Raw genomic sequence first — 23,822 nt, 5'->3', positions numbered from 1 at the left:
CAGACCTTGATCCAAAGGTACTTGGTATTACCTGCCACTTCTTGCTTTACAGTGGATATTTAGTAACTTTTCAAACATGCATGAATATATCCCTAACACGTCACGATAGCAGTTGCAATATCATTTTTTCTTTCAAAAAAGTTCTACTTTTATTTTTAAAATACTGTCCTTGAGCTCCAGTCAAGTGGATTTGGCGGTGTTTTTTTTTTTCTAGGAGTACTTATATGCTACCATTTCTTGCTATGAGAGAAAAAATATTCTCTTTTGTCTGGGATAAGCACGATTTTAGGTTTCGGATCACTTGAAGGCCTATTTGAAACCAAGGAGACATGGGTGATGGATTTCCGTGATGGCTTCTGTGCTCCAGTGGCGCAATCGGTCAGCGCGCGGTACTTATATGGCAGTATCTGTTGAGCAATGCCGAGGTTGTGAGTTCGAGCCTCACCTGGAGCATGCAGTTTCTTGCTTTTTGCCTTTATTCATGGAAAATGTAATCTGCACTTGCACCCTATGGCCTGACAACTTTACAACAGGGCAATAAGCGCCCAAAGAAACTCAAGGTTCTTTCCTCAAGGGTGCTTGAATGAGCTGTCTTTCTGTTACACTGACCACATTCTTTAAATTGTGGACCAGAACAGATAAAGAAAATGTGCGCCTTCTACTTGATGAAAAGAGGTGTGGAGAGCTGCGACATGGCTTTTCTCTTTCAGAAAACTCATTCTTCTGACTTTGTAGCTCAAACCGCTTGCAATTCTGTAGCAAGTTTACAAGGGAAAATAAAAACAAAGATTTTGCCACCCTTACCTTGTAAAGTAAGAGAACGGATGCCTTCTAAAAGAAAAAAAAAGTCTTTGCTGTCATCTAGCGAAAGCCCCAGTGACCTAATGGATAAGGCACTGGCCTCCTAAGCCAGGGATTGTGGGTTCGAGTCCCATCTGGGGTGTTTGAGATCTTGCTTGACTCTTTCAAGTCACATCTAAAGCAAGGCTTTAGAATAAAACCTTTAGGACTTCCCTTTCCTGTTGCCTTAATTAATATGCGTGCCTTCTCCTAGTAGAACTCAGATTAGTTCAGCAGCATGCTATCAACTGAATGGAAACTTCTGCAAGATGGCTACAAGTCCTCTTGTCCAAAACCAAATCTCCTGCAATGTTTCTGCCAAACAATATGTTCAACTCCCCACAAAGGAAACGCTGCTTTTATTAGGAAAGAGCTTTGCATTTTCTCCGACATTCTCCAGACATCCCATTGTGGCATGCAAATCCGGTGGCCTAAAATCTTCAAGCAAAAAAGCCACCCTGACAAGTATCGTTGGTAAGCTTAATTTGCAGGAAGGCATTTTATGTCCTTTTTGTGCCAGTTTCAGAAATGTTTTTCCTGATGTATCAACATGTATACGAATAGCAATCAGAATCGCTCCTTAGAGGTGTGCTTCCTTTGCTTCATATGACATGGTGTTGTTGCATTTGTTGAGATTCACACTGATAGCCACTGCTTTGGGACACATTCAGAAGTCTTCTTGCCGCAAGCAGTCAGAAATAGAATCTGACGTGGATCGGCAGATTTTCTGAAAAATAGAGCATCAAAAAGCTCAACACAGTTGCTGGATAGTGGCATTTCAAATGTATTAACAACTCTTGTGTTTTATCTGGGTTTACCCACAAACGGACCTTGATCCAAAGGTACTTGGTATTACCTGCCACTTCTTGCTTTACAGTGGATATTTAGTAACTTTTCAAACATGCATGAATATATCCCTAACACGTCACGATAGCAGTTGCAATATCATTTTTTCTTTCAAAAAAGTTCTACTTTTATTTTTAAAATACTGTCCTTGAGCTCCAGTCAAGTGGATTTGGCGGTGTTTTTTTTTTTCTAGGAGTACTTATATGCTACCATTTCTTGCTATGAGAGAAAAAATATTCTCTTTTGTCTGGGATAAGCACGATTTTAGGTTTCGGATCACTTGAAGGCCTATTTGAAACCAAGGAGACATGGGTGATGGATTTCCGTGATGGCTTCTGTGCTCCAGTGGCGCAATCGGTCAGCGCGCGGTACTTATATGGCAGTATCTGTTGAGCAATGCCGAGGTTGTGAGTTCGAGCCTCACCTGGAGCATGCAGTTTCTTGCTTTTTGCCTTTATTCATGGAAAATGTAATCTGCACTTGCACCCTATGGCCTGACAACTTTACAACAGGGCAATAAGCGCCCAAAGAAACTCAAGGTTCTTTCCTCAAGGGTGCTTGAATGAGCTGTCTTTCTGTTACACTGACCACATTCTTTAAATTGTGGACCAGAACAGATAAAGAAAATGTGCGCCTTCTACTTGATGAAAAGAGGTGTGGAGAGCTGCGACATGGCTTTTCTCTTTCAGAAAACTCATTCTTCTGACTTTGTAGCTCAAACCGCTTGCAATTCTGTAGCAAGTTTACAAGGGAAAATAAAAACAAAGATTTTGCCACCCTTACCTTGTAAAGTAAGAGAACGGATGCCTTCTAAAAGAAAAAAAAAGTCTTTGCTGTCATCTAGCGAAAGCCCCAGTGGCCTAATGGATAAGGCACTGGCCTCCTAAGCCAGGGATTGTGGGTTCGTAGTCCCATCTGGGGTGTTTGAGATCTTGCTTGACTCTTTCAAGTCACATCTAAAGCAAGGCTTTAGAATAAAACCTTTAGGACTTCCCTTTCCTGTTGCCTTAATTAATATGTGTGCCTTCTCCTAGTAGAACTCAGATTAGTTCAGCAGCATGCTATCAACTGAATGGAAACTTCTGCAAGATGGCTACAAGTCCTCTTGTCCAAAACCAAATCTCCTGCAATGTTTCTGCCAAACAATATGTTCAACTCCCCACAAAGGAAACGCTGCTTTTATTAGGAAAGAGCTTTGCATTTTCTCCGACATTCTCCAGACATCCCATTGTGGCATGCAAATCCGGTGGCCTAAAATTTTCAAGCAAAAAAGCCACCCTGACAAGTATCGTTGGTAAGCTTAATTTGCAGGAAGGCATTTTATGTCCTTTTTGTGCCAGTTTCAGAAATGTTTTTCCTGATGTATCAACATGTATACGAATAGCAATCAGAATCGCTCCTTAGAGGTGTGCTTCCTTTGCTTCATATGACATGGTGTTGTTGCATTTGTTGAGATTCACACTGATAGCCACTGCTTTGGGACACATTCAGAAGTCTTCTTGCCGCAAGCAGTCAGAAATAGAATCTGACGTGGATCGGCAGATTTTCTGAAAAATAGAGCATCAAAATGCTCAACACAGTTGCTGGATAGTGGCATTTCAAATGTATTAACAACTCTTGTGTTTTATCTGGGTTTACCCACAAACGGACCTTGATCCAAAGGTACTTGGTATTACCTGCCACTTCTTGCTTTACAGTGGATATTTAGTAACTTTTCAAACATGCATGAATATATCCCTAACACGTCACGATAGCAGTTGCAATATCATTTTTTCTTTCAAAAAAGTTCTACTTTTATTTTTAAAATACTGTCCTTGAGCTCCAGTCAAGTGGATTTGGCGGTGTTTTTTTTTTTCTAGGAGTACTTATATGCTACCATTTCTTGCTATGAGAGAAAAAATATTCTCTTTTGTCTGGGATAAGCACGATTTTAGGTTTCGGATCACTTGAAGGCCTATTTGAAACCAAGGAGACATGGGTGATGCATTTCCGTGATGGCTTCTGTGCTCCAGTGGCGCAATCGGTCAGCGCGCGGTACTTATATGGCAGTATCTGTTGAGCAATGCCGAGGTTGTGAGTTCGAGCCTCACCTGGAGCATGCAGTTTCTTGCTTTTTGCCTTTATTCATGGAAAATGTAATCTGCACTTGCACCCTATGGCCTGACAACTTTACAACAGGGCAATAAGCGCCCAAAGAAACTCAAGGTTCTTTCCTCAAGGGTGCTTGAATGAGCTGTCTTTCTGTTACACTGACCACATTCTTTAAATTGTGGACCAGAACAGATAAAGAAAATGTGCGCCTTCTACTTGATGAAAAGAGGTGTGGAGAGCTGCGACATGGCTTTTCTCTTTCAGAAAACTCATTCTTCTGACTTTGTAGCTCAAACCGCTTGCAATTCTGTAGCAAGTTTACAAGGGAAAATAAAAACAAAGATTTTGCCACCCTTACCTTGTAAAGTAAGAGAACGGATGCCTTCTAAAAGAAAAAAAAAGTCTTTGCTGTCATCTAGCGAAAGCCCCAGTGGCCTAATGGATAAGGCACTGGCCTCCTAAGCCAGGGATTGTGGGTTCGAGTCCCATCTGGGGTGTTTGAGATCTTGCTTGACTCTTTCACGTCACATCTAAAGCAAGGCTTTAGAATAAAACCTTTAGGAGTTCCCTTTCCTGTTGCCTTAATTAATATGCGTGCCTTCTCCTAGTAGAACTCAGATTAGTTCAGCAGCATGCTATCAACTGAATGGAAACTTCTGCAAGATGGCTACAAGTCCTCTTGTCCAAAACCAAATATCCTGCAATGTTTCTGCCAAACAATATGTTCAACTCCCCACAAAGGAAACGCTGCTTTTATTAGGAAAGAGCTTTGCATTTTCTCCGACATTCTCCAGACATCCCATTGTGGCATGCAAATCCGGTGGCCTAAAATCTTCAAGCAAAAAAGCCACCCTGACAAGTATCGTTGGTAAGCTTAATTTGCAGGAAGGCATTTTATGTCCTTTTTGTGCCAGTTTCAGAAATGTTTTTCCTGATGTATCAACATGTATACGAATAGCAATCAGAATCGCTCCTTAGAGGTGTGCTTCCTTTGCTTCATATGACATGGTGTTGTTGCATTTGTTGAGATTCACACTGATAGCCACTGCTTTGGGACACATTCAGAAGTCTTCTTGCCGCAAGCAGTCAGAAATAGAATCTGACGTGGATCGGCAGATTTTCTGAAAAATAGAGCATCAAAATGCTCAACACAGTTGCTGGATAGTGGCATTTCAAATGTATTAACAACTCTTGTGTTTTATCTGGGTTTACCCACAAACAGACCTTGATCCAAAGGTACTTGGTATTACCTGCCACTTCTTGCTTTACAGTGGATATTTAGTAACTTTTCAAACATGCATGAATATATCCCTAACACGTCACGATAGCAGTTGCAATATCATTTTTTCTTTCAAAAAAGTTCTACTTTTATTTTTAAAATACTGTCCTTGAGCTCCAGTCAAGTGGATTTGGCGGTGTTTTTTTTTTTCTAGGAGTACTTATATGCTACCATTTCTTGCTATGAGAGAAAAAATATTCTCTTTTGTCTGGGATAAGCACGATTTTAGGTTTCGGATCACTTGAAGGCCTATTTGAAACCAAGGAGACATGGGTGATGGATTTCCGTGATGGCTTCTGTGCTCCAGTGGCGCAATCGGTCAGCGCGCGGTACTTATATGGCAGTATCTGTTGAGCAATGCCGAGGTTGTGAGTTCGAGCCTCACCTGGAGCATGCAGTTTCTTGCTTTTTGCCTTTATTCATGGAAAATGTAATCTGCACTTGCACCCTATGGCCTGACAACTTTACAACAGGGCAATAAGCGCCCAAAGAAACTCAAGGTTCTTTCCTCAAGGGTGCTTGAATGAGCTGTCTTTCTGTTACACTGACCACATTCTTTAAATTGTGGACCAGAACAGATAAAGAAAATGTGCGCCTTCTACTTGATGAAAAGAGGTGTGGAGAGCTGCGACATGGCTTTTCTCTTTCAGAAAACTCATTCTTCTGACTTTGTAGCTCAAAGCGCTTGCAATTCTGTAGCAAGTTTACAAGGGAAAATAAAAACAAAGATTTTGCCACCCTTACCTTGTAAAGTAAGAGAACGGATGCCTTCTAAAAGAAAAAAAAAGTCTTTGCTGTCATCTAGCGAAAGCCCCAGTGGCCTAATGGATAAGGCACTGGCCTCCTAAGCCAGGGATTGTGGGTTTGTGTCCCATCTGGGGTGTTTGAGATCTTGCTTGACTCTTTCAAGTCACATCTAAAGCAAGGCTTTAGAATAAAACCTTTAGGACTTCCCTTTCCTGTTGCCTTAATTAATATGTGTGCCTTCTCCTAGTAGAACTCAGATTAGTTCAGCAGCATGCTATCAACTGAATGGAAACTTCTGCAAGATGGCTACAAGTCCTCTTGTCCAAAACCAAATCTCCTGCAATGTTTCTGCCAAACAATATGTTCAACTCCCCACAAAGGAAACACTGCTTTTATTAGGAAAGAGCTTTGCATTTTCTCCGACATTCTCCAGACATCCCATTGTGGCATGCAAATCCGGTGGCCTAAAATCTTCAAGCAAAAAAGCCACCCTGACAAGTATCGTTGGTAAGCTTAATTTGCAGGAAGGCATTTTATGTCCTTTTTGTGCCAGTTTCAGAAATGTTTTTCCTGATGTATCAACATGTATACGAATAGCAATCAGAATCGCTCCTTAGAGGTGTGCTTCCTTTGCTTCATATGACATGGTGTTGTTGCATTTGTTGAGATTCACACTGATAGCCACTGCTTTGGGACACATTCAGAAGTCTTCTTGCCGCAAGCAGTCAGAAATAGAATCTGACGTGGATCGGCAGATTTTCTGAAAAATAGAGCATCAAAATGCTCAACACAGTTGCTGGATAGTGGCATTTCAAATGTATTAACAACTCTTGTGTTTTATCTGGGTTTACCCACAAACGGACCTTGATCCAAAGGTACTTGGTATTACCTGCCACTTCTTGCTTTACAGTGGATATTTAGTAACTTTTCAAACATGCATGAATATATCCCTAACACGTCACGATAGCAGTTGCAATATCATTTTTTCTTTCAAAAAAGTTCTACTTTTATTTTTAAAATACTGTCCTTGAGCTCCAGTCAAGTGGATTTGGCGGTGTTTTTTTTTTTCTAGGAGTACTTATATGCTACCATTTCTTGCTATGAGAGAAAAAATATTCTCTTTTGTCTGGGATAAGCACGATTTTAGGTTTCGGATCACTTGAAGGCCTATCTGAAACCAAGGAGACATGGGTGATGGATTTCCGTGATGGCTTCTGTGCTCCAGTGGCGCAATCGGTCAGCGCGCGGTACTTATATGGCAGTATCTGTTGAGCAATGCCGAGGTTGTGAGTTCGAGCCTCACCTGGAGCATGCAGTTTCTTGCTTTTTGCCTTTATTCATGGAAAATGTAATCTGCACTTGCACCCTATGGCCTGAGAACTTTACAACAGGGCAATAAGCGCCCAAAGAAACTCAAGGTTCTTTCCTCAAGGGTGCTTGAATGAGCTGTCTTTCTGTTACACTGACCACATTCTTTAAATTGTGGACCAGAACAGATAAAGAAAATGTGCGCCTTCTACTTGATGAAAAGAGGTGTGGAGAGCTGCGACATGGCTTTTCTCTTTCAGAAAACTCATTCTTCTGACTTTGTAGCTCAAACCGCTTGCAATTCTGTAGCAAGTTTACAAGGGAAAATAAAAACAAAGATTTTGCCACCCTTACCTTGTAAAGTAAGAGAACGGATGCCTTCTAAAAGAAAAAAAAAGTCTTTGCTGTCATCTAGCGAAAGCCCCAGTGGCCTAATGGATAAGGCACTGGCCTCCTAAGCCAGGGATTGTGGGTTCGAGTCCCATCTGGGGTGTTTGAGATCTTGCTTGACTCTTTCAAGTCACATCTAAAGCAAGGCTTTAGAATAAAACCTTTAGGACTTCCCTTTCCTGTTGCCTTAATTAATATGCGTGCCTTCTCCTAGTAGAACTCAGATTAGTTCAGCAGCATGCTATCAACTGAATGGAAACTTCTGCAAGATGGCTACAAGTCCTCTTGTCCAAAACCAAATCTCCTGCAATGTTTCTGCCAAACAATATGTTCAACTCCCCACAAAGGAAACGCTGCTTTTATTAGGAAAGAGCTTTGCATTTTCTCCGACATTCTCCAGACATCCCATTGTGGCATGCAAATCCGGTGGCCTAAAATCTTCAAGCAAAAAAGCCACCCTGACAAGTATCGTTGGTAAGCTTAATTTGCAGGAAGGCATTTTATGTCCTTTTTGTGCCAGTTTCAGAAATGTTTTTCCTGATGTATCAACATGTATACGAATAGCAATCAGAATCGCTCCTTAGAGGTGTGCTTCCTTTGCTTCATATGACATGGTGTTGTTGCATTTGTTGAGATTCACACTGATAGCCACTGCTTTGGGACACATTCAGAAGTCTTCTTGCCGCAAGCAGTCAGAAATAGAATCTGACGTGGATCGGCAGATTTTCTGAAAAATAGAGCATCAAAATGCTCAACACAGTTGCTGGATAGTGGCATTTCAAATGTATTAACAACTCTTGTGTTTTATCTGGGTTTACCCACAAACAGACCTTGATCCAAAGGTACTTGGTATTACCTGCCACTTCTTGCTTTACAGTGGATATTTAGTAACTTTTCAAACATGCATGAATATATCCCTAACACGTCACGATAGCAGTTGCAATATCATTTTTTCTTTCAAAAAAGTTCTACTTTTAGTTTTAAAATACTGTCCTTGAGCTCCAGTCAAGTGGATTTGGCGGTGTTTTTTTTTTTCTAGGAGTACTTATATGCTACCATTTCTTGCTATGAGAGAAAAAATATTCTCTTTTGTCTGGGATAAGCACGATTTTAGGTTTCGGATCACTTGAAGGCCTATTTGAAACCAAGGAGACATGGGTGATGGATTTCCGTGATGGCTTCTGTGCTCCAGTGGCGCAATCGGTCAGCGCGCGGTACTTATATGGCAGTATCTGTTGAGCAATGCCGAGGTTGTGAGTTCGAGCCTCGCCTGGAGCATGCAGTTTCTTGCTTTTTGCCTTTATTCATGGAAAATGTAATCTGCACTTGCACCCTATGGCCTGACAACTTTACAACAGGGCAATAAGCGCCCAAAGAAACTCAAGGTTCTTTCCTCAAGGGTGCTTGAATGAGCTGTCTTTCTGTTACACTGACCACATTCTTTAAATTGTGGACCAGAACAGATAAAGAAAATGTGCGCCTTCTACTTGATGAAAAGAGGTGTGGAGAGCTGCGACATGGCTTTTCTCTTTCAGAAAACTCATTCTTCTGACTTTGTAGCTCAAACCGCTTGCAATTCTGTAGCAAGTTTACAAGGGAAAATAAAAACAAAGATTTTGCCACACTTACCTTGTAAAGTAAGAGAACAGATGCCTTCTGAAAGAAAAAAAAAGTCTTTGCTGTCATCTAGCGAAAGCCCCAGTGGCCTAATGGATAAGGCACTGGCCTCCTAAGCCAGGGATTGTGGGTTCGAGTCCCCTCTGGGTTGTTTGAGATCTTGCTTGACTCTTTCACGTCACATCTAAAGCAAGGCTTTAGAATAAAACCTTTAGGAGTTCCCTTTCCTGTTGCCTTAATTAATATGCGTGCCTTCTCCTAGTAGAACTCAGATTAGTTCAGCAGCATGCTATCAACTGAATGGAAACTTCTGCAAGATGGCTACAAGTCCTCTTGTCCAAAACCAAATCTCCTGCAATGTTTCTGCCAAACAATATGTTCAACTCCCCACAAAGGAAACGCTGCTTTTATTAGGAAAGAGCTTTGCATTTTCTCCGACATTCTCCAGACATCCCATTGTGGCATGCAAATCCGGTGGCCTAAAATCTTCAAGCAAAAAAGCCACCCTGACAAGTATCGTTGGTAAGCTTAATTTGCAGGAAGGCATTTTATGTCCTTTTTGTGCCAGTTTCAGAAATGTTTTTCCTGATGTATCAACATGTATACGAATAGCAATCAGAATCGCTCCTTAGAGGTGTGCTTCCTTTGCTTCATATGACATGGTGTTGTTGCATTTGTTGAGATTCACACTGATAGCCACTGCTTTGGGACACATTCAGAAGTCTTCTTGCCGCAAGCAGTCAGAAATAGAATCTGACGTGGATCGGCAGATTTTCTGAAAAATAGAGCATCAAAATGCTCAACACAGTTGCTGGATAGTGGCATTTCAAATGTATTAACAACTCTTGTGTTTTATCTGGGTTTACCCACAAACAGACCTTGATCCAAAGGTACTTGGTATTACCTGCCACTTCTTGCTTTACAGTGGATATTTAGTAACTTTTCAAACATGCATGAATATATCCCTAACACGTCACGATAGCAGTTGCAATATCATTTTTTCTTTCAAAAAAGTTCTACTTTTATTTTTAAAATACTGTCCTTGAGCTCCAGTCAAGTGGATTTGGCGGTGTTTTTTTTTTTCTAGGAGTACTTATATGCTACCATTTCTTGCTATGAGAGAAAAAATATTCTCTTTTGTCTGGGATAAGCACGATTTTAGGTTTCGGATCACTTGAAGGCCTATTTGAAACCAAGGAGACATGGGTGATGGATTTCCGTGATGGCTTCTGTGCTCCAGTGGCGCAATCGGTCAGCGCGCGGTACTTATATGGCAGTATCTGTTGAGCAATGCCGAGGTTGTGAGTTCGAGCCTCACCTGGAGCATGCAGTTTCTTGCTTTTTGCCTTTATTCATGGAAAATGTAATCTGCACTTGCACCCTATGGCCTGACAACTTTACAACAGGGCAATAAGCGCCCAAAGAAACTCAAGGTTCTTTCCTCAAGGGTGCTTGAATGAGCTGTCTTTCTGTTACACTGACCACATTCTTTAAATTGTGGACCAGAACAGATAAAGAAAATGTGCGCCTTCTACTTGATGAAAAGAGGTGTGGAGAGCTGCGACATGGCTTTTCTCTTTCAGAAAACTCATTCTTCTGACTTTGTAGCTCAAAGCGCTTGCAATTCTGTAGCAAGTTTACAAGGGAAAATAAAAACAAAGATTTTGCCACCCTTACCTTGTAAAGTAAGAGAACGGATGCCTTCTAAAAGAAAAAAAAAGTCTTTGCTGTCATCTAGCGAAAGCCCCAGTGGCCTAATGGATAAGGCACTGGCCTCCTAAGCCAGGGATTGTGGGTTCGAGTCCCATCTGGGGTGTTTGAGATCTTGCTTGACTCTTTCAAGTCACATCTAAAGCAAGGCTTTAGAATAAAACCTTTAGGACTTCCCTTTCCTGTTGCCTTAATTAATATGTGTGCCTTCTCCTAGTAGAACTCAGATTAGTTCAGCAGCATGCTATCAACTGAATGGAAACTTCTGCAAGATGGCTACAAGTCCTCTTGTCCAAAACCAAATCTCCTGCAATGTTTCTGCCAAACAATATGTTCAACTCCCCACAAAGGAAACGCTGCTTTTATTAGGAAAGAGCTTTGCATTTTCTCCGACATTCTCCAGACATCCCATTGTGGCATGCAAATCCGGTGGCCTAAAATCTTCAAGCAAAAAAGCCACCCTGACAAGTATCGTTGGTAAGCTTAATTTGCAGGAAGGCATTTTATGTCCTTTTTGTGCCAGTTTCAGAAATGTTTTTCCTGATGTATCAACATGTATACGAATAGCAATCAGAATCGCTCCTTAGAGGTGTGCTTCCTTTGCTTCATATGACATGGTGTTGTTGCATTTGTTGAGATTAACACTGATAGCCACTGCTTTGGGACACATTCAGAAGTCTTCTTGCCGCAAGCAGTCAGAAATAGAATCTGACGTGGATCGGCAGATTTTCTGAAAAATAGAGCATCAAAATGCTCAACACAGTTGCTGGATAGTGGCATTTCAAATGTATTAACAACTCTTGTGTTTTATCTGGGTTTACCCACAAACGGACCTTGATCCAAAGGTACTTGGTATTACCTGCCACTTCTTGCTTTACAGTGGATATTTAGTAACTTTTCAAACATGCATGAATATATCCCTAACACGTCACGATAGCAGTTGCAATATCATTTTTTCTTTCAAAAAAGTTCTACTTTTATTTTTAAAATACTGTCCTTGAGCTCCAGTCAAGTGGATTTTGCTGTGTTTTTTTTTTCTAGGAGTACTTATATGCTACCATTTCTTGCTATGAGAGAAAAAATATTCTCTTTTGTCTGGGATAAGCACGATTTTAGGTTTCGGATCACTTGAAGGCCTATTTGAAACCAAGGAGACATGGGTGATGGATTTCCATGATGGCTTCTGTGCTCCAGTGGCGCAATCGGTCAGCGCGCGGTACTTATATGGCAGTATCTGTTGAGCAATGCCGAGGTTGTGAGTTCGAGCCTCACCTGGAGCATGCAGTTTCTTGCTTTTTGCCTTTATTCATGGAAAATGTAATCTGCACTTGCACCCTATGGCCTGACAACTTTACAACAGGGCAATAAGCGCCCAAAGAAACTCAAGGTTCTTTCCTCAAGGGTGCTTGAATGAGCTGTCTTTCTGTTACACTGACCACATTCTTTAAATTGTGGACCAGAACAGATAAAGAAAATGTGCGCCTTCTACTTGATGAAAAGAGGTGTGGAGAGCTGCGACATGGCTTTTCTCTTTCAGAAAACTCATTCTTCTGACTTTGTAGCTCAAACCGCTTGCAATTCTGTAGCAAGTTTACAAGGGAAAATAAAAACAAAGATTTTGCCACCCTTACCTTGTAAAGTAAGAGAACGGATGCCTTCTAAAAGAAAAAAAAAGTCTTTGCTGTCATCTAGCGAAAGCCCCAGTGGCCTAATGGATAAGGCACTGGCCTCCTAAGCCAGGGATTGTGGGTTCGAGTCCCATCTGGGGTGTTTGAGATCTTGCTTGACTCTTTCAAGTCACATCTAAAGCAAGGCTTTAGAATAAAACCTTTAGGACTTCCCTTTCCTGTTGCCTTAATTAATATGTGTGCCTTCTCCTAGTAGAACTCAGATTAGTTCAGCAGCATGCTATCAACTGAATGGAAACTTCTGCAAGATGGCTACAAGTCCTCTTGTCCAAAACCAAATCTCCTGCAATGTTTCTGCCAAACAATATGTTCAACTCCCCACAAAGGAAACGCTGCTTTTATTAGGAAAGAGCTTTGCATTTTCTCCGACATTCTCCAGACATCCCATTGTGGCATGCAAATCCGGTGGCCTAAAATCTTCAAGCAAAAAAGCCACCCTGACAAGTATCGTTGGTAAGCTTAATTTGCAGGAAGGCATTTTATGTCCTTTTTGTGCCAGTTTCAGAAATGTTTTTCCTGATGTATCAACATGTATACGAATAGCAATCAGAATCGCTCCTTAGAGGTGTGCTTCCTTTGCTTCATATGACATGGTGTTGTTGCATTTGTTGAGATTCACACTGATAGCCACTGCTTTGGGACACATTCAGAAGTCTTCTTGCCGCAAGCAGTCAGAAATAGAATCTGACGTGGATCGGCAGATTTTCTGAAAAATAGAGCATCAAAATGCTCAACACAGTTGCTGGATAGTGGCATTTCAAATGTATTAACAACTCTTGTGTTTTATCTGGGTTTACCCACAAACAGACCTTGATCCAAAGGTACTTGGTATTACCTGCCACTTCTTGCTTTACAGTGGATATTTAGTAACTTTTCAAACATGCATGAATATATCCCTAACACGTCACGATAGCAGTTGCAATATCATTTTTTCTTTCAAAAAAGTTCTACTTTTAGTTTTAAAATACTGTCCTTGAGCTCCAGTCAAGTGGATTTGGCGGTGTTTTTTTTTTTCTAGGAGTACTTATATGCTACCATTTCTTGCTATGAGAGAAAAAATATTCTCTTTTGTCTGGGATAAGCACGATTTTAGGTTTCGGATCACTTGAAGGCCTATTTGAAACCAAGGAGACATGGGTGATGGATTTCCGTGATGGCTTCTGTGCTCCAGTGGCGCAATCGGTCAGCGCGCGGTACTTATATGGCAGTATCTGTTGAGCAATGCCGAGGTTGTGAGTTCGAGCCTCACCTGGAGCATGCAGTTTCTTGCTTTTTGCCTTTATTCATGGAAAATGTAATCTGCACTTGCACCCTATGGCCTGAGAACTTTACAACAGGGCAATAAGCGCCCAAAGAAACTCAAGGTTCTTTCCTCAAGGGTGCTTGAATGAGCTGTCTTTCTGTTACACTGACCACATTCTTTAAATTGTGGACCAGAACAGATAAAGAAAATGTGCGCCTTCTACTTGATGAAAAGAGGTGTGGAGAGCTGCGACATGGCTTTTCTCTTTCAGAAAACTCATTCTTCTGACTTTGTAGCTCAAACCGCTTGCAATTCTGTAGCAAGTTTACAAGGGAAAATAAAAACAAAGATTTTGCCACCCTTACCTTGTAAAGTAAGAGAACGGATGCCTTCTAAAAGAAAAAAAAAGTCTTTGCTGTCATCTAGCGAAAGCCCCAGTGGCCTAATGGATAAGGCACTGGCCTCCTAAGCCAGGGATTGTGGGTTCGAGTCCCATCTGGGGTGTTTGAGATCTTGCTTGACTCTTTCAAGTCACATCTAAAGCAAGGCTTTAGAATAAAACCTTTAGGACTTCCCTTTCCTGTTGCCTTAATTAATATGCGTGCCTTCTCCTAGTAGAACTCAGATTAGTTCAGCAGCATGCTATCAACTGAATGGAAACTTCTGCAAGATGGCTACAAGTCCTCTTGTCCAAAACCAAATCTCCTGCAATGTTTCTGCCAAACAATATGTTCAACTCCCCACAAAGGAAACGCTGCTTTTATTAGGAAAGAGCTTTGCATTTTCTCCGACATTCTCCAGACATCCCATTGTGGCATGCAAATCCGGTGGCCTAAAATCTTCAAGCAAAAAAGCCACCCTGACAAGTATCGTTGGTAAGCTTAATTTGCAGGAAGGCATTTTATGTCCTTTTTGTGCCAGTTTCAGAAATGTTTTTCCTGATGTATCAACATGTATACGAATAGCAATCAGAATCGCTCCTTAGAGGTGTGCTTCCTTTGCTTCATATGACATGGTGTTGTTGCATTTGTTGAGATTCACACTGATAGCCACTGCTTTGGGACACATTCAGAAGTCTTCTTGCCGCAAGCAGTCAGAAATAGAATCTGACGTGGATCGGCAGATTTTCTGAAAAATAGAGCATCAAAATGCTCAACACAGTTGCTGGATAGTGGCATTTCAAATGTATTAACAACTCTTGTGTTTTATCTGGGTTTACCCACAAACGGACCTTGATCCAAAGGTACTTGGTATTACCTGCCACTTCTTGCTTTACAGTGGATATTTAGTAACTTTTCAAACATGCATGAATATATCCCTAACACGTCACGATAGCAGTTGCAATATCATTTTTTCTTTCAAAAAAGTTCTACTTTTATTTTTAAAATACTGTCCTTGAGCTCCAGTCAAGTGGATTTGGCGGTGTTTTTTTTTTTCTAGGAGTACTTATATGCTACCATTTCTTGCTATGAGAGAAAAAATATTCTCTTTTGTCTGGGATAAGCACGATTTTAGGTTTCGGATCACTTGAAGGCCTATTTGAAACCAAGGAGACATGGGTGATGGATTTCCGTGATGGCTTCTGTGCTCCAGTGGCGCAATCGGTCAGCGCGCGGTACTTATATGGCAGTATCTGTTGAGCAATGCCGAGGTTGTGAGTTCGAGCCTCACCTGGAGCATGCAGTTTCTTGCTTTTTGCCTTTATTCATGGAAAATGTAATCTGCACTTGCACCCTATGGCCTGACAACTTTACAACAGGGCAATAAGCGCCCAAAGAAACTCAAGGTTCTTTCCTCAAGGGTGCTTGAATGAGCTGTCTTTCTGTTACACTGACCACATTCTTTAAATTGTGGACCAGAACAGATAAAGAAAATGTGCGCCTTCTACTTGATGAAAAGAGGTGTGGAGAGCTGCGACATGGCTTTTCTCTTTCAGAAAACTCATTCTTCTGACTTTGTAGCTCAAACCGCTTGCAATTCTGTAGCAAGTTTACAAGGGAAAATAAAAACAAAGATTTTGCCACCCTTACCTTGTAAAGTAAGAGAACGGATGCCTTCTAAAAGAAAAAAAAAGTCTTTGCTGTCATCTAGCGAAAGCCCCAGTGGCCTAATGGATAAGGCACTGGCCTCCTAAGCCAGGGATTGTGGGTTCGAGTCCCATCTGGGGTGTTTGAGATCTTGCTTGACTCTTTCAAGTCACATCTAAAGCAAGGCTTTAGAATAAAACCTTTAGGACTTCCCTTTCCTGTTGCCTTAATTAATATGTGTGCCTTCTCCTAGTAGAACTCAGATTAGTTCAGCAGCATGCTATCAACTGAATGGAAACTTCTGCAAGATGGCTACAAGTCCTCTTGTCCAAAACCAAATCTCCTGCAATGTTTCTGCCAAACAATATGTTCAACTCCCCACAAAGGAAACGCTGCTTTTATTAGGAAAGAGCTTTGCATTTTCTCCGACATTCTCCAGACATCCCATTGTGGCATGCAAATCCGGTGGCCTAAAATCTTCAAGCAAAAAAGCCACCCTGACAAGTATCGTTGGTAAGCTTAATTTGCAGGAAGGCATTTTATGTCCTTTTTGTGCCAGTTTCAGAAATGTTTTTCCTGATGTATCAACATGTATACGAATAGCAATCAGAATCGCTCCTTAGAGGTGTGCTTCCTTTGCTTCATATGACATGGTGTTGTTGCATTTGTTGAGATTCACACTGATAGCCACTGCTTTGGGACACATTCAGAAGTCTTCTTGCCGCAAGCAGTCAGAAATAGAATCTGACGTGGATCGGCAGATTTTCTGAAAAATAGAGCATCAAAATGCTCAACACAGTTGCTGGATAGTGGCATTTCAAATGTATTAACAACTCTTGTGTTTTATCTGGGTTTACCCACAAACGGACCTTGATCCAAAGGTACTTGGTATTACCTGCCACTTCTTGCTTTACAGTGGATATTTAGTAACTTTTCAAACATGCATGAATATATCCCTAACACGTCACGATAGCAGTTGCAATATCATTTTTTCTTTCAAAAAAGTTCTACTTTTATTTTTAAAATACTGTCCTTGAGCTCCAGTCAAGTGGATTTGGCGGTGTTTTTTTTTTCTAGGAGTACTTATATGCTACCATTTCTTGCTATGAGAGAAAAAATATTCTCTTTTGTCTGGGATAAGCACGATTTTAGGTTTCGGATCACTTGAAGGCCTATTTGAAACCAAGGAGACATGGGTGATGGATTTCCGTGATGGCTTCTGTGCTCCAGTGGCGCAATCGGTCAGCGCGCGGTACTTATATGGCAGTATCTGTTGAGCAATGCCGAGGTTGTGAGTTCGAGCCTCACCTGGAGCATGCAGTTTCTTGCTTTTTGCCTTTATTCATGGAAAATGTAATCTGCACTTGCACCCTATGGCCTGACAACTTTACAACAGGGCAATAAGCGCCCAAAGAAACTCAAGGTTCTTTCCTCAAGGGTGCTTGAATGAGCTGTCTTTCTGTTACACTGACCACATTCTTTAAATTGTGGACCAGAACAGATAAAGAAAATGTGCGCCTTCTACTTGATGAAAAGAGGTGTGGAGAGCTGCGACATGGCTTTTCTCTTTCAGAAAACTCATTCTTCTGACTTTGTAGCTCAAACCGCTTGCAATTCTGTAGCAAGTTTACAAGGGAAAATAAAAACAAAGATTTTGCCACCCTTACCTTGTAAAGTAAGAGAACGGATGCCTTCTAAAAGAAAAAAAAAGTCTTTGCTGTCATCTAGCGAAAGCCCCAGTGGCCTAATGGATAAGGCACTGGCCTCCTAAGCCAGGGATTGTGGGTTCGAGTCCCATCTGGGGTGTTTGAGATCTTGCTTGACTCTTTCACGTCACATCTAAATCAAGGCTTTAGAATAAAACCTTTAGGACTTCCCTTTCCTGTTGCCTTAATTAATATGCGTGCCTTCTCCTAGTAGAACTCAGATTAGTTCAGCAGCATGCTATCAACTGAATGGAAACTTCTGCAAGATGGCTACAAGTCCTCTTGTCCAAAACCAAATCTCCTGCAATGTTTCTGCCAAACAATATGTTCAACTCCCCACAAAGGAAACGCTGCTTTTATTAGGAAAGAGCTTTGCATTTTCTCCGACATTCTCCAGACATCCCATTGTGGCATGCAAATCCGGTGGCCTAAAATCTTCAAGCAAAAAAGCCACCCTGACAAGTATCGTTGGTAAGCTTAATTTGCAGGAAGGCATTTTATGTCCTTTTTGTGCCAGTTTCAGAAATGTTTTTCCTGATGTATCAACATGTATACGAATAGCAATCAGAATCGCTCCTTAGAGGTGTGCTTCCTTTGCTTCATATGACATGGTGTTGTTGCATTTGTTGAGATTCACACTGATAGCCACTGCTTTGGGACACATTCAGAAGTCTTCTTGCCGCAAGCAGTCAGAAATAGAATCTGACGTGGATCGGCAGATTTTCTGAAAAATAGAGCATCAAAATGCTCAACACAGTTGCTGGATAGTGGCATTTCAAATGTATTAACAACTCTTGTGTTTTATCTGGGTTTACCCACAAACAGACCTTGATCCAAAGGTACTTGGTATTACCTGCCACTTCTTGCTTTACAGTGGATATTTAGTAACTTTTCAAACATGCATGAATATATCCCTAACACGTCACGATAGCAGTTGCAATATCATTTTTTCTTTCAAAAAAGTTCTACTTTTATTTTTAAAATACTGTCCTTGAGCTCCAGTCAAGTGGATTTGGCGGTGTTTTTTTTTTTCTAGGAGTACTTATATGCTACCATTTCTTGCTATGAGAGAAAAAATATTCTCTTTTGTCTGGGATAAGCACGATTTTAGGTTTCGGATCACTTGAAGGCCTATTTGAAACCAAGGAGACATGGGTGATGGATTTCCGTGATGGCTTCTGTGCTCCAGTGGCGCAATCGGTCAGCGCGCGGTACTTATATGGCAGTATCTGTTGAGCAATGCCGAGGTTGTGAGTTCGAGCCTCACCTGGAGCATGCAGTTTCTTGCTTTTTGCCTTTATTCATGGAAAATGTAATCTGCACTTGCACCCTATGGCCTGACAACTTTACAACAGGGCAATAAGCGCCCAAAGAAACTCAAGGTTCTTTCCTCAAGGGTGCTTGAATGAGCTGTCTTTCTGTTACACTGACCACATTCTTTAAATTGTGGACCAGAACAGATAAAGAAAATGTGCGCCTTCTACTTGATGAAAAGAGGTGTGGAGAGCTGCGACATGGCTTTTCTCTTTCAGAAAACTCATTCTTCTGACTTTGTAGCTCAAAGCGCTTGCAATTCTGTAGCAAGTTTACAAGGGAAAATAAAAACAAAGATTTTGCCACCCTTACCTTGTAAAGTAAGAGAACGGATGCCTTCTAAAAGAAAAAAAAAGTCTTTTCTGTCATCTAGCGAAAGCCCCAGTGGCCTAATGGATAAGGCACTGGCCTCCTAAGCCAGGGATTGTGGGTTCGAGTCCCATCTGGGGTGTTTGAGATCTTGCTTGACTCTTTCAAGTCACATCTAAAGCAAGGCTTTAGAATAAAACCTTTAGGACTTCCCTTTCCTGTTGCCTTAATTAATATGCGTGCCTTCTCCTAGTAGAACTCAGATTAGTTCAGCAGCATGCTATCAACTGAATGGAAACTTCTGCAAGATGGCTACAAGTCCTCTTGTCCAAAACCAAATCTCCTGCAATGTTTCTGCCAAACAATATGTTCAACTCCCCACAAAGGAAACGCTGCTTTTATTAGGAAAGAGCTTTGCATTTTCTCCGACATTCTCCAGACATCCCATTGTGGCATGCAAATCCGGTGGCCTAAAATCTTCAAGCAAAAAAGCCACCCTGACAAGTATCGTTGGTAAGCTTAATTTGCAGGAAGGCATTTTATGTCCTTTTTGTGCCAGTTTCAGAAATGTTTTTCCTGATGTATCAACATGTATACGAATAGCAATCAGAATCGCTCCTTAGAGGTGTGCTTCCTTTGCTTCATATGACATGGTGTTGTTGCATTTGTTGAGATTCACACTGATAGCCACTGCTTTGGGACACATTCAGAAGTCTTCTTGCCGCAAGCAGTCAGAAATAGAATCTGACGTGGATCGGCAGATTTTCTGAAAAATAGAGCATCAAAATGCTCAACACAGTTGCTGGATAGTGGCATTTCAAATGTATTAACAACTCTTGTGTTTTATCTGGGTTTACCCACAAACAGACCTTGATCCAAAGGTACTTGGTATTACCTGCCACTTCTTGCTTTACAGTGGATATTTAGTAACTTTTCAAACATGCATGAATATATCCCTAACACGTCACGATAGCAGTTGCAATATCATTTTTTCTTTCAAAAAAGTTCTACTTTTATTTTTAAAATACTGTCCTTGAGCTCCAGTCAAGTGGATTTGGCGGTGTTTTTTTTTTTCTAGGAGTACTTATATGCTACCATTTCTTGCTATGAGAGAAAAAATATTCTCTTTTGTCTGGGATAAGCACGATTTTAGGTTTCGGATCACTTGAAGGCCTATTTGAAACCAAGGAGACATTGGTGATGGATTTCCGTGATGGCTTCTGTGCTCCAGTGGCGCAATCGGTCAGCGCGCGGTACTTATATGGCAGTATCTGTTGAGCAATGCCGAGGTTGTGAGTTCGAGCCTCACCTGGAGCATGCAGTTTCTTGCTTTTTGCCTTTATTCATGGAAAATGTAATCTGCACTTGCACCCTATGGCCTGACAACTTTACAACAGGGCAATAAGCGCCCAAAGAAACTCAAGGTTCTTTCCTCAAGGGTGCTTGAATGAGCTGTCTTTCTGTTACACTGACCACATTCTTTAAATTGTGGACCAGAACAGATAAAGAAAATGTGCGCCTTCTACTTGATGAAAAGAGGTGTGGAGAGCTGCGACATGGCTTTTCTCTTTCAGAAAACTCATTCTTCTGACTTTGTAGCTCAAAGCGCTTGCAATTCTGTAGCAAGTTTACAAGGGAAAATAAAAACAAAGATTTTGCCACCCTTACCTTGTAAAGTAAGAGAACGGATGCCTTCTAAAAGAAAAAAAAAGTCTTTTCTGTCATCTAGCGAAAGCCCCAGTGGCCTAATGGATAAGGCACTGGCCTCCTAAGCCAGGGATTGTGGGTTCGAGTCCCATCTGGGGTGTTTGAGATCTTGCTTGACTCTTTCAAGTCACATCTAAAGCAAGGCTTTAGAATAAAACCTTTAGGACTTCCCTTTCCTGTTGCCTTAATTAATATGCGTGCCTTCTCCTAGTAGAACTCAGATTAGTTCAGCAGCATGCTATCAACTGAATGGAAACTTCTGCAAGATGGCTACAAGTCCTCTTGTCCAAAACCAAATCTCCTGCAATGTTTCTGCCAAACAATATGTTCAACTCCCCACAAAGGAAACGCTGCTTTTATTAGGAAAGAGCTTTGCATTTTCTCCGACATTCTCCAGACATCCCATTGTGGCATGCAAATCCGGTGGCCTAAAATCTTCAAGCAAAAAAGCCACCCTGACAAGTATCGTTGGTAAGCTTAATTTGCAGGAAGGCATTTTATGTCCTTTTTGTGCCAGTTTCAGAAATGTTTTTCCTGATGTATCAACATGTATACGAATAGCAATCAGAATCGCTCCTTAGAGGTGTGCTTCCTTTGCTTCATATGACATGGTGTTGTTGCATTTGTTGAGATTCACACTGATAGCCACTGCTTTGGGACACATTCAGAAGTCTTCTTGCCGCAAGCAGTCAGAAATAGAATCTGACGTGGATCGGCAGATTTTCTGAAAAATAGAGCATCAAAATGCTCAACACAGTTGCTGGATAGTGGCATTTCAAATGTATTAACAACTCTTGTGTTTTATCTGGGTTTACCCACAAACGGACCTTGATCCAAAGGTACTTGGTATTACCTGCCACTTCTTGCTTTACAGTGGATATTTAGTAACTTTTCAAACATGCATGAATATATCCCTAACACGTCACGATAGCAGTTGCAATATCATTTTTTCTTTCAAAAAAGTTCTACTTTTATTTTTAAAATACTGTCCTTGAGCTCCAGTCAAGTGGATTTGGCGGTGTTTTTTTTTTTCTAGGAGTACTTATATGCTACCATTTCTTGCTATGAGAGAAAAAATATTCTCTTTTGTCTGGGATAAGCACGATTTTAGGTTTCGGATCACTTGAAGGCCTATTTGAAACCAAGGAGACATGGGTGATGGATTTCCGTGATGGCTTCTGTGCTCCAGTGGCGCAATCGGTCAGCGCGCGGTACTTATATGGCAGTATCTGTTGAGCAATGCCGAGGTTGTGAGTTCGAGCCTCACCTGGAGCATGCAGTTTCTTGCTTTTTGCCTTTATTCATGGAAAATGTAATCTGCACTTGCACCCTATGGCCTGACAACTTTACAACAGGGCAATAAGCGCCCAAAGAAACTCAAGGTTCTTTCCTCAAGGGTGCTTGAATGAGCTGTCTTTCTGTTACACTGACCACATTCTTTAAATTGTGGACCAGAACAGATAAAGAAAATGTGCGCCTTCTACTTGATGAAAAGAGGTGTGGAGAGCTGCGACATGGCTTTTCTCTTTCAGAAAACTCATTCTTCTGACTTTGTAGCTCAAACCGCTTGCAATTCTGTAGCAAGTTTACAAGGGAAAATAAAAACAAAGATTTTGCCACCCTTACCTTGTAAAGTAAGAGAACGGATGCCTTCTAAAAGAAAAAAAAAGTCTTTGCTGTCATCTAGCGAAAGCCCCAGTGGCCTAATGGATAAGGCACTGGCCTCCTAAGCCAGGGATTGTGGGTTCGAGTCCCATCTGGGGTGTTTGAGATCTTGCTTGACTCTTTCAAGTCACATCTAAAGCAAGGCTTTAGAATAAAACCTTTAGGACTTCCCTTTCCTGTTGCCTTAATTAATATGCGTGCCTTCTCCTAGTAGAACTCAGATTAGTTCAGCAGCATGCTATCAACTGAATGGAAACTTCTGCAAGATGGCTACAAGTCCTCTTGTCCAAAACCAAATCTCCTGCAATGTTTCTGCCAAACAATATGTTCAACTCCCCACAAAGGAAACGCTGCTTTTATTAGGAAAGAGCTTTGCATTTTCTCCGACATTCTCCAGACATCCCATTGTGGCATGCAAATCCGGTGGCCTAAAATCTTCAAGCAAAAAAGCCACCCTGACAAGTATCGTTGGTAAGCTTAATTTGCAGGAAGGCATTTTATGTCCTTTTTGTGCCAGTTTCAGAAATGTTTTTCCTGATGTATCAACATGTATACGAATAGCAATCAGAATCGCTCCTTAGAGGTGTGCTTCCTTTGCTTCATATGACATGGTGTTGTTGCATTTGTTGAGATTCACACTGATAGCCACTGCTTTGGGACACATTCAGAAGTCTTCTTGCCGCAAGCAGTCAGAAATAGAATCTGACGTGGATCGGCAGATTTTCTGAAAAATAGAGCATCAAAATGCTCAACACAGTTGCTGGATAGTGGCATTTCAAATGTATTAACAACTCTTGTGTTTTATCTGGGTTTACCCACAAACAGACCTTGATCCAAAGGTACTTGGTATTACCTGCCACTTCTTGCTTTACAGTGGATATTTAGTAACTTTTCAAACATGCATGAATATATCCCTAACACGTCACGATAGCAGTTGCAATATCATTTTTTCTTTCAAAAAAGTTCTACTTTTATTTTTAAAATACTGTCCTTGAGCTCCAGTCAAGTGGATTTGGCGGTGTTTTTTTTTTTCTAGGAGTACTTATATGCTACCATTTCTTGCTATGAGAGAAAAAATATTCTCTTTTGTCTGGGATAAGCACGATTTTAGGTTTCGGATCACTTGAAGGCCTATTTGAAACCAAGGAGACATGGGTGATGGATTTCCGTGATGGCTTCTGTGCTCCAGTGGCGCAATCGGTCAGCGCGCGGTACTTATATGGCAGTATCTGTTGAGCAATGCCGAGGTTGTGAGTTCGAGCCTCACCTGGAGCATGCAGTTTCTTGCTTTTTGCCTTTATTCATGGAAAATGTAATCTGCACTTGCACCCTATG

General features: G+C 41.2%; 27 non-coding genes across 27 annotated transcripts; all 27 read left to right on the top strand.

The window, feature by feature from the left end:
- The first annotated feature begins 360 nt into the window (after positions 1 to 360).
- TRNAI-UAU (transfer RNA isoleucine (anticodon UAU)) lies at positions 361 to 453 on the top strand. The gene is given in 2 exon segments: positions 361 to 398; positions 418 to 453. It is a non-coding gene; the product is annotated as a tRNA-Ile (tRNA).
- A 417-nt stretch (positions 454 to 870) lies between these two features.
- Positions 871 to 943, top strand: TRNAR-CCU (transfer RNA arginine (anticodon CCU)). The gene has a single exon. It is a non-coding gene; the product is annotated as a tRNA-Arg (tRNA).
- A 1,082-nt stretch (positions 944 to 2,025) lies between these two features.
- Positions 2,026 to 2,118, top strand: TRNAI-UAU (transfer RNA isoleucine (anticodon UAU)). Its single transcript is given in 2 exon segments — positions 2,026 to 2,063; positions 2,083 to 2,118. It is a non-coding gene; the product is annotated as a tRNA-Ile (tRNA).
- Positions 2,119 to 2,535: 417 nt separating this feature from the next.
- On the top strand, positions 2,536 to 2,609 carry TRNAR-CCU (transfer RNA arginine (anticodon CCU)). The gene has a single exon. It is a non-coding gene; the product is annotated as a tRNA-Arg (tRNA).
- Positions 2,610 to 3,691: 1,082 nt separating this feature from the next.
- Positions 3,692 to 3,784, top strand: TRNAI-UAU (transfer RNA isoleucine (anticodon UAU)). The gene is given in 2 exon segments: positions 3,692 to 3,729; positions 3,749 to 3,784. It is a non-coding gene; the product is annotated as a tRNA-Ile (tRNA).
- Positions 3,785 to 4,201: 417 nt separating this feature from the next.
- TRNAR-CCU (transfer RNA arginine (anticodon CCU)) lies at positions 4,202 to 4,274 on the top strand. The gene has a single exon. It is a non-coding gene; the product is annotated as a tRNA-Arg (tRNA).
- A 1,082-nt stretch (positions 4,275 to 5,356) lies between these two features.
- TRNAI-UAU (transfer RNA isoleucine (anticodon UAU)) lies at positions 5,357 to 5,449 on the top strand. The gene is given in 2 exon segments: positions 5,357 to 5,394; positions 5,414 to 5,449. It is a non-coding gene; the product is annotated as a tRNA-Ile (tRNA).
- Positions 5,450 to 7,021: 1,572 nt separating this feature from the next.
- Positions 7,022 to 7,114, top strand: TRNAI-UAU (transfer RNA isoleucine (anticodon UAU)). Its single transcript is given in 2 exon segments — positions 7,022 to 7,059; positions 7,079 to 7,114. It is a non-coding gene; the product is annotated as a tRNA-Ile (tRNA).
- A 417-nt stretch (positions 7,115 to 7,531) lies between these two features.
- On the top strand, positions 7,532 to 7,604 carry TRNAR-CCU (transfer RNA arginine (anticodon CCU)). The gene has a single exon. It is a non-coding gene; the product is annotated as a tRNA-Arg (tRNA).
- A 1,082-nt stretch (positions 7,605 to 8,686) lies between these two features.
- Positions 8,687 to 8,779, top strand: TRNAI-UAU (transfer RNA isoleucine (anticodon UAU)). Its single transcript is given in 2 exon segments — positions 8,687 to 8,724; positions 8,744 to 8,779. It is a non-coding gene; the product is annotated as a tRNA-Ile (tRNA).
- A 1,572-nt stretch (positions 8,780 to 10,351) lies between these two features.
- On the top strand, positions 10,352 to 10,444 carry TRNAI-UAU (transfer RNA isoleucine (anticodon UAU)). Its single transcript is given in 2 exon segments — positions 10,352 to 10,389; positions 10,409 to 10,444. It is a non-coding gene; the product is annotated as a tRNA-Ile (tRNA).
- A 417-nt stretch (positions 10,445 to 10,861) lies between these two features.
- On the top strand, positions 10,862 to 10,934 carry TRNAR-CCU (transfer RNA arginine (anticodon CCU)). Its single transcript has one exon. It is a non-coding gene; the product is annotated as a tRNA-Arg (tRNA).
- Positions 10,935 to 12,015: 1,081 nt separating this feature from the next.
- Positions 12,016 to 12,108, top strand: TRNAI-UAU (transfer RNA isoleucine (anticodon UAU)). The gene is given in 2 exon segments: positions 12,016 to 12,053; positions 12,073 to 12,108. It is a non-coding gene; the product is annotated as a tRNA-Ile (tRNA).
- Positions 12,109 to 12,525: 417 nt separating this feature from the next.
- Positions 12,526 to 12,598, top strand: TRNAR-CCU (transfer RNA arginine (anticodon CCU)). The gene has a single exon. It is a non-coding gene; the product is annotated as a tRNA-Arg (tRNA).
- A 1,082-nt stretch (positions 12,599 to 13,680) lies between these two features.
- On the top strand, positions 13,681 to 13,773 carry TRNAI-UAU (transfer RNA isoleucine (anticodon UAU)). The gene is given in 2 exon segments: positions 13,681 to 13,718; positions 13,738 to 13,773. It is a non-coding gene; the product is annotated as a tRNA-Ile (tRNA).
- Positions 13,774 to 14,190: 417 nt separating this feature from the next.
- TRNAR-CCU (transfer RNA arginine (anticodon CCU)) lies at positions 14,191 to 14,263 on the top strand. The gene has a single exon. It is a non-coding gene; the product is annotated as a tRNA-Arg (tRNA).
- Positions 14,264 to 15,345: 1,082 nt separating this feature from the next.
- TRNAI-UAU (transfer RNA isoleucine (anticodon UAU)) lies at positions 15,346 to 15,438 on the top strand. The gene is given in 2 exon segments: positions 15,346 to 15,383; positions 15,403 to 15,438. It is a non-coding gene; the product is annotated as a tRNA-Ile (tRNA).
- Positions 15,439 to 15,855: 417 nt separating this feature from the next.
- Positions 15,856 to 15,928, top strand: TRNAR-CCU (transfer RNA arginine (anticodon CCU)). The gene has a single exon. It is a non-coding gene; the product is annotated as a tRNA-Arg (tRNA).
- Positions 15,929 to 17,009: 1,081 nt separating this feature from the next.
- Positions 17,010 to 17,102, top strand: TRNAI-UAU (transfer RNA isoleucine (anticodon UAU)). Its single transcript is given in 2 exon segments — positions 17,010 to 17,047; positions 17,067 to 17,102. It is a non-coding gene; the product is annotated as a tRNA-Ile (tRNA).
- A 417-nt stretch (positions 17,103 to 17,519) lies between these two features.
- Positions 17,520 to 17,592, top strand: TRNAR-CCU (transfer RNA arginine (anticodon CCU)). Its single transcript has one exon. It is a non-coding gene; the product is annotated as a tRNA-Arg (tRNA).
- A 1,082-nt stretch (positions 17,593 to 18,674) lies between these two features.
- On the top strand, positions 18,675 to 18,767 carry TRNAI-UAU (transfer RNA isoleucine (anticodon UAU)). Its single transcript is given in 2 exon segments — positions 18,675 to 18,712; positions 18,732 to 18,767. It is a non-coding gene; the product is annotated as a tRNA-Ile (tRNA).
- A 417-nt stretch (positions 18,768 to 19,184) lies between these two features.
- TRNAR-CCU (transfer RNA arginine (anticodon CCU)) lies at positions 19,185 to 19,257 on the top strand. The gene has a single exon. It is a non-coding gene; the product is annotated as a tRNA-Arg (tRNA).
- Positions 19,258 to 20,339: 1,082 nt separating this feature from the next.
- Positions 20,340 to 20,432, top strand: TRNAI-UAU (transfer RNA isoleucine (anticodon UAU)). The gene is given in 2 exon segments: positions 20,340 to 20,377; positions 20,397 to 20,432. It is a non-coding gene; the product is annotated as a tRNA-Ile (tRNA).
- A 417-nt stretch (positions 20,433 to 20,849) lies between these two features.
- Positions 20,850 to 20,922, top strand: TRNAR-CCU (transfer RNA arginine (anticodon CCU)). The gene has a single exon. It is a non-coding gene; the product is annotated as a tRNA-Arg (tRNA).
- Positions 20,923 to 22,004: 1,082 nt separating this feature from the next.
- On the top strand, positions 22,005 to 22,097 carry TRNAI-UAU (transfer RNA isoleucine (anticodon UAU)). Its single transcript is given in 2 exon segments — positions 22,005 to 22,042; positions 22,062 to 22,097. It is a non-coding gene; the product is annotated as a tRNA-Ile (tRNA).
- A 417-nt stretch (positions 22,098 to 22,514) lies between these two features.
- TRNAR-CCU (transfer RNA arginine (anticodon CCU)) lies at positions 22,515 to 22,587 on the top strand. The gene has a single exon. It is a non-coding gene; the product is annotated as a tRNA-Arg (tRNA).
- A 1,082-nt stretch (positions 22,588 to 23,669) lies between these two features.
- Positions 23,670 to 23,762, top strand: TRNAI-UAU (transfer RNA isoleucine (anticodon UAU)). The gene is given in 2 exon segments: positions 23,670 to 23,707; positions 23,727 to 23,762. It is a non-coding gene; the product is annotated as a tRNA-Ile (tRNA).
- Positions 23,763 to 23,822: the final 60 nt, after the last annotated feature.

Source organism: Lithobates pipiens, unplaced genomic scaffold, assembly GCF_037356315.1.
Source record: "Lithobates pipiens isolate NorthernLeopardFrog02 unplaced genomic scaffold, aLitPip1_a1.2 Scaffold_8, whole genome shotgun sequence".
NCBI classification, from domain to species: domain Eukaryota; kingdom Metazoa; phylum Chordata; class Amphibia; order Anura; family Ranidae; genus Lithobates; species Lithobates pipiens.
Note: the sequence above shows the minus strand (reverse complement) of the source record. Positions and strands in the feature narration are given on the sequence as shown.